This window comes from Mastigoproctus giganteus, unplaced genomic scaffold (genome assembly GCF_048544385.1).
Source record: "Mastigoproctus giganteus isolate SK-2022 unplaced genomic scaffold, ASM4854438v1 scaffold_15, whole genome shotgun sequence".
In the NCBI taxonomy this organism is placed as follows: Eukaryota; Metazoa; Arthropoda; class Arachnida; order Uropygi; family Thelyphonidae; genus Mastigoproctus; species Mastigoproctus giganteus.
The window spans coordinates 8,165,883-8,183,005 of record NW_028328292.1 but is presented as its reverse complement, the minus strand read 5'-3'; the positions used below and the strand labels follow the sequence as shown (position 1 = coordinate 8,183,005).

Genomic DNA, 17,123 nt, shown 5'->3' with positions numbered 1-17,123 from the left:
TCTGACAAAGCATCGACTAAATCATGATACGGTTTATGCAGGTCACGTCAGTCTGTGGTATGTTGTTTTTTGTCTGTCACAAAACGTTGCGAAAACAAGAAATCCGATATACAGACTCTGAATATCGGATTTATTGGTATTTGCAATTTGAGGCTTCAAGTGGTGAATACTGTTTTTTCTCCTTTGTACGAGTTCAAAAAAAAAAAGAAAGAAAACGAATGTATTCGATGTCGTTGGTATTATTTTCAGAGATTCCATTAGTCTGAAAAATAAACAAACAGGCTTGAGCGATACTTTGCGCGCATCAATTGTACGCTTTTCTCGCACGATGACAAAGACCCCAGCATTTACTGATTTACCCTCCAACAGGCTTTTTATTTGTTCCACATATTATTTCCTGGTGAAATAGAACGTCGTAATAATACACGATTCTCAAAGAATTTTAATGCAGCTTCTTTGTCCAAAAGAGAAGTTTGAATTTAACCGCGTAGCTTCCTCACTTATAAAAGATGCGTTTAAAATGACGTTGGAAGTTCCATTTTGGAGGATACTATAAGTCAGGGAGAATAAAACTCTAATACTTTCGAAGAACATGCGATGCAAGAAAAATTTCTTGATATCATCTGCAGAGTTCAGAATTGTTTGAGCTGCGTGTACCGACATCTTCTGCATTATGAAAAACTTCCTGTCGCATAAAGAGAGGCTCGCATCACTGTATCTGCAGCCGGTGGCTCTATTTTTCGCCTAGGTCGAAGCACGATTTAAGCTGTTTCTCCTCCCCCCCCCCCCAAAAAAAAGGAAACGCTTTGTTAAGCGGAGTTCCAGTAATCCTTCTCTCCCCAGTTTAGGCAAATCGACCAGCTGCATCCCACGTGACTCGGAACGGAAGGAGAAACGCGAAGGCTGCGATCGAAGTGAACTCAACGATATTCAACACGAGCCAGAAGTCTGTCCTGGGTGTGTACGCGCGCGTGTTTGTGAACAACGCGCGTGAGCCAGATATTCCGCTGCCCCTCGTGGATGTGTAGGATTTCCGGCTAACGTGGGTTCTCATGAGTCCGTGTGATGTTGGAGGATGTTCCTTCCGCGTGTCTGCGTTACAGTGATCCACGGGCTTACGGCTGCTGACGTATCTATTGTCCGTACCTAGAGAGGTAAGTGTCACTTCGATAATCCTCGTCCTCTTTTGTGAGCGCCTTAACGTGTCACTTATTGTTGATAAGGTGTTTTCGTAACCCCAGGTCACTTGACTGTGTGTAAATTATCTTTATCGTAAGTATCGGGTGCAATCGAACTAAGTAATGGTGTATAACTACGGATATTTGAGGTTTAATTTGTTCTTTGGGGAACTTTTCTTCACCTTTGATATAAAGTTTATCCTTTATCGCGACCTGTCAAGTTTTCTACGCTACCCTTTAGACAATACACATCGCCGATCCTTCTTTTACTTTACAGTTAACTTATTTATTCCTACAATTAATTGACGAGGAGTTCTGAATATTAGCCCGCATTGCCAGACACCGATTCGAGGAACCAACTGAGACATGAAAAGATAATTCCAACGAGTGTTGCATAATAAAAAGTAAAAATAACGAGGGAATTATGCTCAGGATGCATTTTAATTATTGAACGAGGAAACCTGTGGAGTCACTAGATATGGCTCAGCTCCGCGATATCACTGCTACAGCGCAACTGTCACTGCCAGTTTTAGTTTGTCACAACTGCATTAAGTAAATTCTAATTTAAATTTGGACACATCGTGATGTATAAGTTGCTTATACATTTTCGAATTTATTTTCTCTGGAACTGCACAAGATCGGCAATATGAACTCTGGCATTTAGATTCTGATAAACTTACTGTTGATATTTTGCATTATGTCGTGTATTTCGTACAGCTTGTCCATAAAACTGGCTAATAATATTTCATTTTCTCCAAAAATATGAGATGTCTATGAAATCAAATTTAAGTTAAGTTAATAAATAAGCGGTGCAGAACATTTTATTTCTTTTAATATCTATAAATACCGTAAATAAACGTGTTTTTTTTTTACTTATTTAAAAAATGTGAGTTTCTGACCAGCAAAACAATGTGTTGGCTATTTAATTTTTGCGGATAGTAAGAGCATAAATCGGATATGAACTGTAAACAGACTTCGAATTCTGGGAAACAGCGGGAGCGCTTCCTGAGCTGACAGGAAAAGGCGAGACGACATAAGGAAGATTTGTTTGCGGTACGGCAGTAATAAGATTTTTCCTCCCGCAATGTTAACGTAATTTTCATCGCACGCAATCACGCAGTTTTAAATATTTTAAAATATTAGAAATGCTCTTTTCGAGTGTTCCCAATTCACGGCGTCTACAGTAACTCCAATCGGTTATTTCCTCAGTCTCTGGAGAATGCTATAAACTATAAACTGACCAATAAAAAATGCTGTAGTGTACCATTCTTCAAACTGTAAGTGTATACTGATGGTTGAGTAGTATATATGGGGTCATGATAAGAATTAATATCGATTTTATGATGGTATACAATATTAATTTCATTAAATACTTCTTGCAGCAACATATGATCCGTCAGAGTGATACTATAATAATTTGTTTACACCGTGATCGAGTTAATCTCGGGCGAGGGTGGCAAGGTTAGTTTATTCTCCCGGAAAGTCGGTTTTCCTTCCAGCGAAACAGAAAAAAAAAAAACAGACAGAATATCAATTTTAACAAATATTACAAGGTGTAAAAATATCATTTTTTTTTTTTTTTTTCATTTGTATTTTCTTTTGCGATGATCGGGAGCCTCCACCTTTTTGATAATGTTACTCCATGGTAGCAATACCTTGTTGAAAACGTTCACCGTGTTCATCAATAAAGTGTCCATGGTTATCTGGGAAAAAGTCTAAATGGGAATGGAGGAAGTGGATTTTTAGGGACATGTTGCAACCGAGATTTTGGTAGGCTTGTAATAACTTCTCAATCTATATTTTATTAAATCTTCTGTTGTTGCCCAGGAAATGTTTACATACTTTCTTGAGAGATTTCCGATTTGTTTAAGGATTTCCCAACATGCGTTTTATTGACCTCGCATTGCGCATAACCGTCAGTCTCCTTCAGGTAATATTTGGAATTAAGTAAAGTTTTGGCTCATAAAAAATCCCATAACTTGCAGATATTATTGTGAAACTCACATTCGAAATCGGAAAGATATCTCAGGAATTTTATTCTCAAGCTGTGAAATTAGTTGTAGAGACCATATTAGATTACAGTAATCTAATGCACACAGTAGTAACTGCTCATGTAGCGGGACGATGGAAAGAAATTCACTCCATTTACGTTTTATGAAATGCAGCATTTTAAGGTGAAGGGCACAACGATACCAACTGAATGGCTTCGCCATTCAGTTGGTATCGTTGTGCCCATTCAAGATCGGTGACTGAGTCGACCAGTGAAATGCCGTCAATGAAAATAGTCATTAATAAACATGCCATTTTGACCAGACCAATCGATTATTCTGTCTAGACATTGTTAAACGGAAGTGACGATTTGCAGGAAGGTACAACTCTATAAATTTTCAAGTATCTGCAAAATATTGCATACTGACTTAAAAGGACTGTCACTGAAAAAATAATATTGAAAAAAACCTCTAAAAGATGGACAGATGTGGAACTTTGTGGTACTCCTGAAATGATAGGAAACGCTGCAGTTATGGCACATCTACTGTTTCCAACGTCTGATAAGTGATCAGAAAATGGATTAGATCGAAGAATTGAGTGCATTTGTAATTTTGTCCTCCTCAGGACAGCATTTGCTGCCTTGCACAAAGGGCTAAATTAAAAGTGTAGACCGTTTGGTTATGAAGCCGAATTCAGTTTCGGCTACGAAATGGTGCATGAAATTGATAGATTAATTTTCTTCGGTATAGGTTGAGAATTTTGAATTGGTTATTGTATCGCAACGTTTAAAAGTCGGGTAGCCCGAAATTTAAAAGTCTGGACTTGCTTAAGTGTGAGCAGAACACTCTGATAGGCAATGACTGAAGAAATCTGTCAGTAAAGAGACTGATACCGACTAACATGCAATTCAAAGAACAGAACGGGAATGTCATCAGAACCAACTGCGATTGAGACTTTAGTACTATAATTTACTTCGTGGCATCCTCTTGTAGAATCATTGTGGAAAACTATTTTAAACTGTCACAACTGTGGTCTGAGTTATGAAAATAGTGTTGGCAAAAAATTAAACTCCTAATTCAGGGATTCGTAACGTTTCCTGTACAGTCACCTTTTTTTTCCAATTTTTCCCTGGAATCCCACTTCCCCTATTCTAATTCCAAACCTGCAAATGAAATACATGTCCGGAACATTCAATTTTCAAAATAAATAAATAAATATCATTTTATTAATTTTTAAGAGGGTTACAGTAATTAATCCTTTTGTTTTTTTTTTTAATTTGTAGGTAACCAACATCAAAACTTACCTGCCCCGAAAGGCACGTAGATCAGAGCTGTTAGAAAAAATGAAAAGACAAAATCGAATTTAATAAAATAAAAGCAGACATCCTTAAAGGATTTAAATAACCAGAAATTGCACTTAGCAATGATTTATATACATAAGATAACCTTCATTCTTTTTTCGAAATATACTAAATGTACTATAGATTAAATATTTCTAGATAGGATCTGGAAATTTTAATTAAAAATGAGTTTTAAGGATATTTAAAAGAATTTTCTTAATATATTACTTCAAGATATTTTTTGTATAAAGTAAGAAGATTAAAATCAACATTTAGCTGCTTCATTAACTGGAGTGAGAGGACCAGGAAAAAACTTGTCGGTACTCAGCAGACGAGTTTTAATAGGAATCAAAGATGGCGTCATCCTAGTATTTCTAGGCAGGATATGAATATGTTCTCATGGTCCAAATCGAAGGTGAAAGCCAGATACAATTTGCTAAAGGTGGCCCTTCAGCAAACGATGATTATAGCTCAGTGATTATAATCGCGGTAATCCCATAACTGCCGGAAAAAGCCGGAGTTCGAATCCCATCAATGACGCGAGGGATTTTTTTGGGGCATTTTCACATCCTAGCTCAGTTAGATCTCAGGCTTAGTTAGGTTGCATCGTTTTTCGTCCCACAGAACCAAACGAAAAATATACGCAGTGACAAACACAATTTATGCTTTGATGTTTGACACACATCTTTAATATATGCTAAAGGTGAAAAAGGATTTTAATTGAATAATCCTATCGCCCGAACAGCCTAGACTGAGGCAGGTCTGAATATGGTATACTGATAACCTGATTTTAAATTGATCCATTTCAAAAGTTGGTACTCGACAGATAATAGGGATTTTGTTGTAGATATATCAGAGAAGAACCTTAGGGTTGTTAATATAGACTGTTTTGTCACAGAATCGCCTCCTTAAGAGAAATGTCGGTTCTGTGTTGGTCCAGATGAGTACAAAAGAGAATTTTATAATCGAAATGGTTTTATGGGCAGCGACTATCCGAACAAGTAGAAAATTAACTAGTAGGATCAAAATTTCAAGCATTGAGTCCAAACTTCACGGATGATAATTGGAGTCGATAATGAGCAGGCCAATTCCTATAACTTACAGCTGAAATGTGCTAATAAGTGACATGACTTAAAATTCTTTTATTAGGTAGAGGCAGACGTCCAATACACAACTTCGTTAGTTATTAACAAGAAAGCGCATAATGGCTGGTGGTTATTTACCAATATTCAATCAGTAGGGCGGAATAGGTGACTGTTCATTCATCCAACTTGAATGTGTGTGAATAAAATGATCTCCTTGTCTGCATATTTTTAATATGCCATTTTGAACTAAACAACGCTAGTTTAAAAACTCTGGACATGATTATCGATTAGTCTCCACAATGATATATTTATCAACATTACTAAAAGCAAAGCAAATCTTGTCGTTTTATTTCCAGATAAAAGCACAACGTAAACGATTAACTTTCGCTACGATCTCCACCTAAATATTGTTGCATCTCACGCCCTAAAAGTATTAGGTTCGACGCAATGAATTTCTTCTCATCACCCCATTGCTAATGCTGCAAAAGAATTTAGCATCTCACACTAAACTACTGCAACCTACTCGGGTCTTCTCAGTACAACTAATTGCCAAGCTTGAAAATGTTTAGCAAATTCCTTAAATATCTGTTCCCGAAGTGACATAATTTGCCACTGTGGCAATTACATGCAACTATGCACCCGTTCTGGTCTACTGCCACTAAGTTGTATCGCAGAAATGTGTTCGTTTATAAACTTATTCATTACAAGATTGAGTCTCCCGAAATACTCTGTCCTTGTCGGGTACCAGTAAACTCTCTTATTAATCTGACTTACGGTATTCCTGTCTGCCTGCACCTCACCTTTTTTAATTTTTTTTGGCGAAGGTAAAGAAAGCCTGCACGAGAAGCACGCAAAAGTTCGATGAAATTTACCCGTAAAAGTACTTTGGCGTAACAGAATTTGTATTGTTGCTCGCTCGGTAAACAGACGGTGGGTGTTATCGGTCAGGAGTAGAAAGTGAATCCCATTGGAAAATTGAAACCCTCCCGAAGTGGAGGGGGTAACCTGACCTTTTTTCTTTAGAATCACTGGTGGACTACTGGATAAATTTTTATTAAGGGGGAAAAAAGGCAAAGGAAGCCCACACGAGAAGCACGGCAAACTTCTAAAAAGTTTACCGGTGAAACTACGTTACGAACATTTTTTACGACGCCAGAACTTCCAATATGACTCTGTTCGTAATTCAATTAGTGATTCTAAAAAAAAAAGGTCAGGTTACTCCCCCCCTCCACTTCGGGAGGATTTCAAGCTCCCGTGGGATTCAACTTCTACTCCACTTTGACTAGTACCAGCTACAACTCACTAGCAACCTTAAACATATTGTGCCCCTAAACTCAGTGTTCAGTAGGTATTATGAACAAGCCCTACACTTACTAGTACGGTAAGTTCAATTTATATTTACATTTATAATATAAAAGTAATATATAACTTATTTTATTGGTTTTGCGTAAATTTTCTTACTGGTTTATTCGTTAAACTGTAAAAGCTTTAATCCTCTATAGACGTCAGATTTCGGAAGTCTTAGTGAAATATAAAATATTACATTCAAATTTCAAAAGCCAATCCCTCCCCCCCATAAATCTCCGACCCAAGTCTGTGAAAGAGTTGGCAACCCTACTTGGTGGATGTACCGGAGTATAAAAAAGATTTTTTTTATATAATATATTATTAACTTTATGCTAATAGTCCTTACAACAATACATGAATGTAAACAACACACTTTCAACAGCTACTTCAACTGGTATAACCATAGTTTTCGTAATTGCGAAGCCAGTATGTTAGACCTTCAATAGAACAATAGTAACAAATATTCTTAAATATGACTGATAAAAAAAACCGACTTATTCATTCAGAAATCTAATAATCTCGGCTCTCTGGCAACCAGCTTAGAGATTATTGTTATCTCCAAAATGTTGATATCAAAAAGCTTGGTCGAAAGACACTTGACCATATTTTTATGTTGGATTTTTGTGCAGTTATAAAACCATTTCATTTCAAATTATATTTATCTTACAAAATGAAAAGGAACAGGGTATTTATTTTTGCATTTTGCAAGCAGCATAATATAACATGGGTGAAAAATAAACATTCGAAGCAATATGAAGCAAGGACATTCTATAATGCACACAGAGTTGATAACCAATAACATAGAGCTAAAACGCTTCGTGCCTATGTAAAAAAAAAAAAAATTTACTCAAAGGGAATGTTTCAATCAGTAGGATCTTGTATAATCTTGCCTAGAAATCAGGGTGTCTTCTAAGATAAGCATAAGAATCCTTTTTGCGAAATATAAAACAGGACTGAGTTTTAGGACTGAAATGAACTAAGTTATCTTTTCCCCACTGGCGATCAGCATTTAAGGAATTGTGATATTTGTTTGTGCAGAGCAAAATTTCTCAAACTAGAAGATGGAATGCAATATGCTATCATCAGGAAAACTATGGATAGGATTTCCGGTCAATGGAAGAAGGTACGTAGTCGAGTGGTTAGGACCGCTCTTTGAGTGGACCGGGATTCAAGCCCGTGATACTAAATACGATTAAAATTTGTGTTGATTGATTTATTGTAAACTCCACTGACCTGGTGGTTGTGCCAGAGTATAAACAAGAACATATATATATTTTTTAAAATTAATATACAATAGGAAAAGAGTGGAAGAAGGAACTGAATCTTGCGCAATCATGAGCATTAGTTGAGAAGTTAGAAGACAGAGGGCCATCTATGATCATCGCAGTGAGCGGTCAGAAAGAAAATTGAATACCCAATTACAAAAAAACAGTTGGAAAACCACAAGATGGAAGCTTATTTAGAAGACACTTATGCCAAACACGCCTTTGAAATCTCAAGAGCAACTGCTTTTCCATTGAATTTGTCATTAAATTGGCATAAGTCAGAATATTACCAGTGAATCGACACTGAAGGATACATACTGACGATTCTTGATCAGATAGAAATTTTCTAGATAGTTTTAAGAGTTGGCGGTTAATTCATTTCTACATTACTTTAGAAAGAATAGATGTAATTTCAGTGGGACGATAATTGGATGGGAGGGATTTGTCACCCTTTTTAGGAACTGGCTGAATATGGGCAAATTTCCAAGCAGAAGGGAAAATGCCAGTAGAGTGAAAAAAGGCGATACAGAACAGGAGTAAGTTTAGGAGCACAGGTTTTGAGAACGAGTGGAGAAATATTAAGACTGGAGCTTTCTTAGCATTAATTTGTTCAAAATCCTTCTGATATCCTTTTGATGGAATATCACAGGAGGCATTGAATGGAGTGTACTGGGAATGGTAGGTGGTGGTTTACCATCCATTTTTATGGTAGGAGGATCATCAATACACGAGTTAGAAGAAAAGTAGAGTGCTAGCAGGTCAGTTTTATGGGAATAGAGATGAGAAAAAGTTGCAACGATTAGCTCTGGCAAGTGACCAGAATGCTCGACTACCATTTTGACAAGAAACAAATTTTCTACTCTTAGCCTGTTTAAAATCTAATTTGGACTGATTAATAACTGGTTTACAATTTTTGCGAGCTTTGGTATAGGCAGAAAATGTACCTAAAGATTTGGACACAAGCAATTTCGATATGCAACATTCTTATCTTGAACAGCCCTAGTTTATTGGAAAACCACGAGATTTTAAGGTGGAATAAAGGATGGTGGAGTGTGGAATAAAGGATTTGATCCCTAGAAGAATACTTTCACTAACACGATATGAGCAAATGTTGACGTCAGAATATTTGAAACAGTAATTCCCACCAAGGAAAATAAATCTCATAGATCATCCCATTTTGCATTCTTGTAATGCCAAACAACGCGAGATTCAGAATGGTCATGAGAGAAAGGCTCCATTACAGAAAAGACCATCACCAAGTTGTGACCTGAGGTGCCAAGAAGACCGCTCATCTCAACCATGTACTAATAAGGGTTGTTTGTGAGAAAAAGATCAAGCGTGTAGGCTGTGTGATTAGGATTGCCTGGTATTCTGGTAAATTAATAATCTGTGCGAGGTCATTAGTAATTGAAAAAGCCTCAGCATCTCGATCAGCTGCGTCAGTGCGACTGGAAAACGGAAGCCAGCTGGAGTTGTGAACATTAAAATCACCAAGGAAAATTACCTCGCTGTTAGGAAAGTTGGACTAGAGAAATTCACGTTGCAAAGAGATGAAGTCAGAGTTTAAGTGATTAGTGGAGTTACAAGAATGATAGAGGCAACATTAGTTTCACAGAATGTGATAGAGAGATTTTAAGCTAAAGAAGATCGAAAAGAGGATATTCCAAATTACTAAATCTCTGAAAGGGAATATCAGAGCGGACGTATGCACAAGTACCTACTACCTTTGAGGCGAAAGGAATTACAGTGAATAATTCCGACAACTGAGAGCAGTGGTTGAGCAACCTATAACTGGGATTTTTTCAGAAAAAGTACATGGAATTTTTGCAGACTGTTAGTGAAAGTAGACATCACTGAAATTGGAACTGAGACCGCGTATATTTGTAAAATGAATGGGGAAGTGTTTGGGAGGTTTAGATCTTTTCACAGATAAGTTTTGTTCTATTAATGTGATAACTCATGGTGTATTCAGTAGTAAAATTCTTAATTTATATTCTAGGAATTCCGTATTTTTCCAATGAATGAATATTTACTCCGTGGACTGGGAGAACATTTTCAAGCTATCAATTCTGACGGAATAAATTGATACGCACTGCATCTTTCGACTGGTCTCTTTCTCCCTCCCCGTCTCACGCCCTCGTGGGTAGTACATTGTAGAATCGCCGTCCTCTCCACACAGGGTGGAAAAGACCCGAGTTGAGTCCGTCAATGACGTGAGGGATTTTTATGAGTCTTTTTCACAACTTAGCTGAGTTAGTCAGTCTCAGGTGAGGATAGCATGGTTTTTTCTCTCGGATCGGGTTTTCGTGCAACAAACAGAAAATCGATCACAGAAAACACGCAATTTACAGTCAGTATACACGAAAAAACATGGTCTTAGTTGCTGGTGCGCCTAAAACCCTACAACAAACACAAACCCTATCTCACAGTTAATTGTAACTGCTGGCTATCCTTTCGCATTTACCTGATTGGTAAGTTTTTAAAGAGAATCTAAAATTCAGCATATCATGAACAGCGCATTAATTTTTATTTTAATTAGTCCAGACATTCGATGCAGGAAAAGCAACATTTTAGAATCGTCAAAATATCTTTTCAAAGAGATTCATCTTTTTACTTCTGTAAAACACTCATCATATCACATCCTAAGGAACCGTTGGGTGCCATAAAAGCTTAGGAATAATTAAATTTGTCAGAGTATGGTAATGATATGCGAGACGACTGAAGAGAAGTTTTTCTTACGTTCTGCAAACGTTTGAAATCGAAAAGCAAAAATTTTTCGCCTTACTCTCTAACTGTTAGAGAGTAAGGCGAAAACTGTTTGCACATTGACCTCCCATCGTAAAGCGCAATACATGTATATATATTTTTAAAACTGAAGAGAGTTAGTCCGACGCGCTGTGACACCACGTTTCTTTCCAAACGGTGAAAACTGCAGCATAAAAAATATGATATATTATACTGATTTTGCTGTGATGCAATTCTGTAAAATGCCATAACTAGGGCAGAAATTTTATTAATTACTAAAGAATAAGCTTCAGTGTTACACTTAATTTTAGAATCTATACATTATTATGCTCTAATAAACACTTATAAAAAAAGACTACTATTTAAAAACAATTTAATTAACAAATTCTACGCCTTTACAAACAGCTTTGTTAGTATAAGAGAAAACAAAGTTCAAACGCAGTCTTCTCGAGGTTATTTCTCTCGTGATTGATAAATATCGCTAAATTCTACTTCAAACGTTTGGCTGTGAGACAAAGGGCGTCCAACCATGAATATGTCTACAGCTAAACATAACATTTCAAAAAACATTCATCATATTTTGGTCGTAACTTTTCCCCCTCCCCAACGAGAGAATGAATGTATAGCCACTAAGTTTCTCATTGCAATTTACACTCGAGTACAGCCATACAGCCAGTGAGGTTTACATAGTGAGCTACCAAACAGAGTTTGGAAGTATAACGTTACAATTTATAACACTGAGTCTCAGATCAGTTTTCTTGTCTGCAGGTGCTGTTAACAGGATTTCCGGATGGTAAAGCTTTATATAACGGTAAATTACAATCTTTATTCTCTGCTATTCGCTTGAAATTATGCTCCCACGAAATTTCAATACTTCTTATTGATCTACATTCTTCTGGAGCGAAGATTTCAGTTTTCCCCTTCAAAAAAAAAAAACTCATTTTTCATCCCATAAACAGGCTAACCGACTACTGAATACAGTGGCGGACAAAAAAACTGCATCACTTGTGAATTTTGCAAATGATGTGTTTTGCGCTGCATTGTGGGGTGCAGAAATGTTCGAAATGCATTTGTTAGATGGGATATATATCTCTGTGAATGAAATCCAATTAAAAGACCACCTGATATACCTAATTGCCATAAACATCTTCCCAAAGGGTAAAATGCGCAATTAATGGAAATGTGAAAAATCATGCAAATGGCAATCATGACAACCAAACATGCATTTTATTGCATTTATGTGTACAAACTGAAATGACAAGTTAACGTAATAGTATTATGTACTGTAAATCAGCAAAATTAGTCCTCAATATTTTGTTGTTCCTCCTCGAGCTGCAATTACAGCCTTGCAACGATCTGGCATAGAGTTAATCAACTGCTGGATATACGGTTGCCCAATTTCGAGGTACCACACCCTTACAATGGTCTCCTGCAGTTGAATCTTACTTGTTGGCTTCTTTTGAGCAATTTTAGACGACATTATGCACCAGAAATTTTTAATAGGGTTCAAATCTAGACTGTTGCCCGTCGTGTCCAACACTGTAACGCCAGAATTTCTGAGGTATGACTGCATCTTAAGGGAGAAAAACGAGGGAAAATATTGGTGTATGTATGTTTTAAGCCTTGTGAGACAAGACAAAACTCATCATTAAATCGAAAAAGCATAAAACGTGCCAATTTTTCTGTGGCAAGGTGCTGAGTCCTGTTGAAAAATACAGTTTTGGACGTCTGTATATAAAAATACAGTTTTGATGATCTCTAATAACGGGTTTAGGGGCACTCCTCCAAGGTATCAGTGTAGGTTTCTGCATTCACCATTCCAGTGATAAACTTAATTCGCCCCACCCCTTTGCTTGTTAAGAATCCCCAGACTATCTGACCTGCGGGGAACTTTACAGTCGGTGTTATGCAGTCAGGATGGTATGCCTCCGATTTTCGTGTTCTGACATATCGCTTTCCATCCGAGCCATGTAGGTTGGATCTGTATCTTACGTACAAAGGCTTTGTTTACTGTATTCGTAAAGGATATCCTCTAACTTTTTCCGATTTGACCTGTGATCCCAAAGAATGAAAAAGCGAAAATTGGACTGAGCTTCATAAAGATGGCAAGTGAGATGGAATTCCTCGACCAAAGGAGCGATGACCAGATGTTTTATACCTGATATTAAATTCACTACCTCAAAAAGTAATCAGTTTTGGTTCTATCTAAGCCTTCTTACATTCTAACTGGCCACGGTTCTTTGAACGCTCATCTTCTTCGATTTAATCTAGCAACGTCAGATACCTGTTTCTGCGGCGCCTCCGAAGACTGAAGTTATGTCTTATTCTTCTTCCCAGTTTATCAACATTTAAGACAGATTACCTTGTTGTTGTTGTTTGGTTTTTAGGAGCATTAGCAACTAAGGCCATATTGCTCCGGGATATGCGGTGGTCATTCCCTGACCTTTCCGCCTCCTCCATATTTGGTGGTGACGGGCTCTAACCCCGATCTAATCAAGAAGCGTGTGCTACGCACTGCTGCTCCTTCCCACCTGGCTACGGAGGCGCCACAAAGATTATCTAGTACAGTGCATAATTTCTCTCCTGGAAATGAATATCTTATTGCAAATCAAAATGCCTTCTCAACTCTACAGCAATTTGCTACACATTAGTTTTCAACAGACGACGCGGATTACTGAGCTGACTTCTATACTCAACAAAGCGACTTTTTTTTTTCTTTAATAATAATTATTTTAACATTTTATCTAATTAAATTTATTATTATTTTATTTTTATTATTATTTATTTATTATTATTTTATTTTTATTATTATTTATTTATTATTATTATTATTATTTTTTTTTTTTTTTGAAACGTAATAATATTTTGTCCATTATTTTGTTAAGGGGAAGTATTGTCTAATTAATTTGATTGCATACTCTGATGTAGTCACAAACGAACTGGATGCAAAGAACTTTTGATATCATATATTTGTATCTTATAAAAGCCTTTGATACTGTTGCACATGGAAGACTGCTGCACAAATTGGAGCAGTGTGGCACTGGAGGCAAATTGCTGCTATGGATAAAGGGGTGGTTGAGGGAGAGAAGACAGAGAGTGGTAATCAATGGACACTGCTCATCGTGGACTAATGTTATTAGTGGAGTCCCTCAGGGTTCAGTGTTGGGTCCATTATTGTTTTCTGTATTTATAAATGATATTAATGATGATATATCAAGCTTAATGTCCAAGTTTGCAGACGATACGAAGGTTGGCAGGGTTGTTAAGGACACTAATGACAGTACGCTGCTGCAAGAGTATCTAGAAAAGTTGAGCAGATGGGCTGAGAGGTGGCAAATGAAGTTTAACCTTGACAAATGTAAAATACTACATATGGGAAACAGCAACCCAAGAGCAACGTATCAACTCTGTGGTACTACAGTGACATGGTAGAGAATGAAAAGGATCTGGGGGTAATTGTGCAGGCAAATACGAAGTTCTCTGAGTAGTGCAGACAGGCTGCAAGAGTAGCTCATGGTGTCTTGTCAATGATATACAGGAATATTTCTAGCAGGGATAAGGAGGTGATTATTCCCTTGTATAAGGCAATGGTCAGGCCACACCTTGAGTACTGTATACAAATCTGGAGGCCTCATTTTAAGAAGGATGTAGAGCTGTTGGAACGAGTACAGAGAAGGGCAACAAGATTAGTGAATGGAACAAAGGGTTGCTCTTAGGAAGAAAGACTTCAATTTTGCAAATTACAGGTGATCTGATTTAGGTATATAAAGCTTTGAATGGTTTGAGCATGCTCAATGCGGATGGGATTCTTCCTCTTGCTCAGAATAATTGCCTGAGAGGGCATAAATTCAAATTGAGGAAAGACGGTTGTAGGATAGAAGTGCGGAAGTGTGCTTTTAGCTAGCGGGTGGTTGATTGCTGGAACAAACTTCCATCTATTGTTGTAGAAGTTGATAGCGTAAATAGATTCAAGGCAGAACTTGACAAACATTTGGAGCTAAGGGTTTTTTTTTTTTTTTTGCTGATGCTATATAAGCTTGTTTTCTTGCATCATGTGCCTTTGCTAATGCTAATATATTTTTTGCCTCTAAAATTGTTAATTACGCTAGTCCCTGGAGAACAGTTTTTTTTTTTTATTATTATTATTATTATTTTTTTTTTTTTTTTTGCTAGTTCCTTAGAGGGCAAGATTCGCTGGTCTCCAGTTTATTAGAGACGGGATTTTAAAGTGCTTGTACCCAGATTTCGGCTTCCTGGGTACGGGAACTGCTGGCATCCATTGCTATTACACTTTCTCCAGTGGATGCGGGATTCTTTGTGGTATTTACAACCGTACGTGATTATAGGAGATTGCTGCACCTATAGGACTTGCGCTTATTCCTATGGGTGCTGAAAATATTACATTTAGCTTAATACGCATATAGTTGGGCCCGCCTCCTCGTGGTGTGGACGGGTACTGGGAAGCAACCTTCGTGGTGATCGCTGCTTCCTGGTAGCAAAGTGGCCAGAAACAGCTAAACAACAGACACACTGCGCAAACAACACTATACTAATTTCTAGCCATTGTACAGAGTCTTGTATAACATCACAGAAAACCATGGCGGAGATGAACTAACATTTAGGGGCCTCCTTGCGCAAGACTTAACACATGTCCACACACACACACATTCAGGTTGAATTTCGATTCTTCAGAAAAGATGGTGTCCCATTGCTCTTTTGTCCATGAAACATGCGTATTAGCCCAAGCAAATCGCTTCTTTCTCAGTTGTTGGGTCAACAAAGGCGCCTTCTTGGGCCGATAGGCATGCAGACCATATTCCATCTTTGGATAGTTCGTGCACTTGTTTCAACACCAGAGGCCATCTCAAAGTCCAGTTTTAGATCAGGAGCACTAGCATGGCGATTACAAAGGCATAGCCGTTTCAAATATCGATCTTGGGAAGGCGTAGTCACTCTCTTACGGCCTGATCCAGGTCCTCTCTTCACTGGTTTCACGCTCTAATTTCAGCAGCCTATTTTATCAGCGATAACACGCGTAGAAAAAACCCTTCCGGGGACAGAGAAAAAGCTACACTTTTTACTTGGTGTCAACTGAACATATGGCTTACACCTCCACAAAACAGGATACTAATGAGCGTGCATACCCTTCCAACGCCGTAGTTATAGAAAAGGCTGATGCAATACTTTGTAATCACTGTTTGATGCAATAGAAGCATTATCTGACGCAATACCTTTGCTTTGCGACAAACATAATGCTGCAATCAAACAATATCTTATACATTTCACTACAAATGTTACTTTTTTTTTAAGGTGATGCAGTTTTATTGCCCGCCACCGTATAAATTTAATATTTAATGCGAATGAGCTGAAGGTACGTTCTACTTGAAATTTTGCTTTATTTTTTTTTTTGTTTCATAATACAGTACTTCATTTCATCGTCTCTTTAGCAGCTGATTCCTGGTTTCATAAAGCTGATAACAGTGATTAATGGGTGTAGAGTTTTCACGGTTTGTATGCCCTTGCTTACTTCCCCTACATTTAGCTATGATAACTGAAAAACTTTCAATCGTGCCGTGAGTGGGAATCGAACACGCGTGTTCATTTGTTTGCTACCAACTCAGTTGCCCTTTCCAGGCATAACTTTGGTTGGTCACAAAAAACGATATACTGAATGTAGATTTAAAAAGTACACACTGAAAAACGCCAAACTTCGTAGTTTATTACTTATTGAATTCTGCAAGCATTTCACCTCATTTAAAGATACGTTTCTATTCATAATTCGTCCGCTTTTTGTTTCCGTAACACATTAGTATTTTTAACAAAAATTATTTTGGGTTATCACACTCTTTCTCCACGTGCTACAAGTCACCTTTGCTTGTAGCGTGCAAAATAAGGTTACTGATGGTTCCTTGGCTCATTTGAAAGTTAATACATTCTTGATTTTTATTTTCGAGTACTTGCGTTTTGCGAGTCTTTTTTTTTTTATTTCCCAATAATATTCACTATATCATTTCATTAATATCTTATCAGGCGATGTACGTGTTAAACCTTTTACCTCTTTGCGCCGCTTCGAAGAAGGAAAAGATTTAACACGTACATCGCCTGATAACATATTACTGAAATGATTTTTCAGAGCTGTCTTGGAAAATTCACTCCACCAGATTACCAGCTGATA

The 17,123-nt window shown here is 37.4% G+C and overlaps 1 protein-coding gene across 1 annotated transcript in view; it reads left to right on the top strand.

The window, feature by feature from the left end:
• Positions 1-1,062: 1,062 nt before the first annotated feature.
• Positions 1,063-17,123, top strand: part of LOC150074938 (calcium/calmodulin-dependent protein kinase kinase 1-like) — a 261,753-nt gene continuing 245,692 nt past the window's right edge. The window contains exon 1 of the mRNA XM_090389358.1: positions 1,063-1,154. The gene's annotated coding sequence lies outside the window, so the exon portion shown is untranslated. The remainder of the gene's footprint in view (positions 1,155-17,123) is intronic.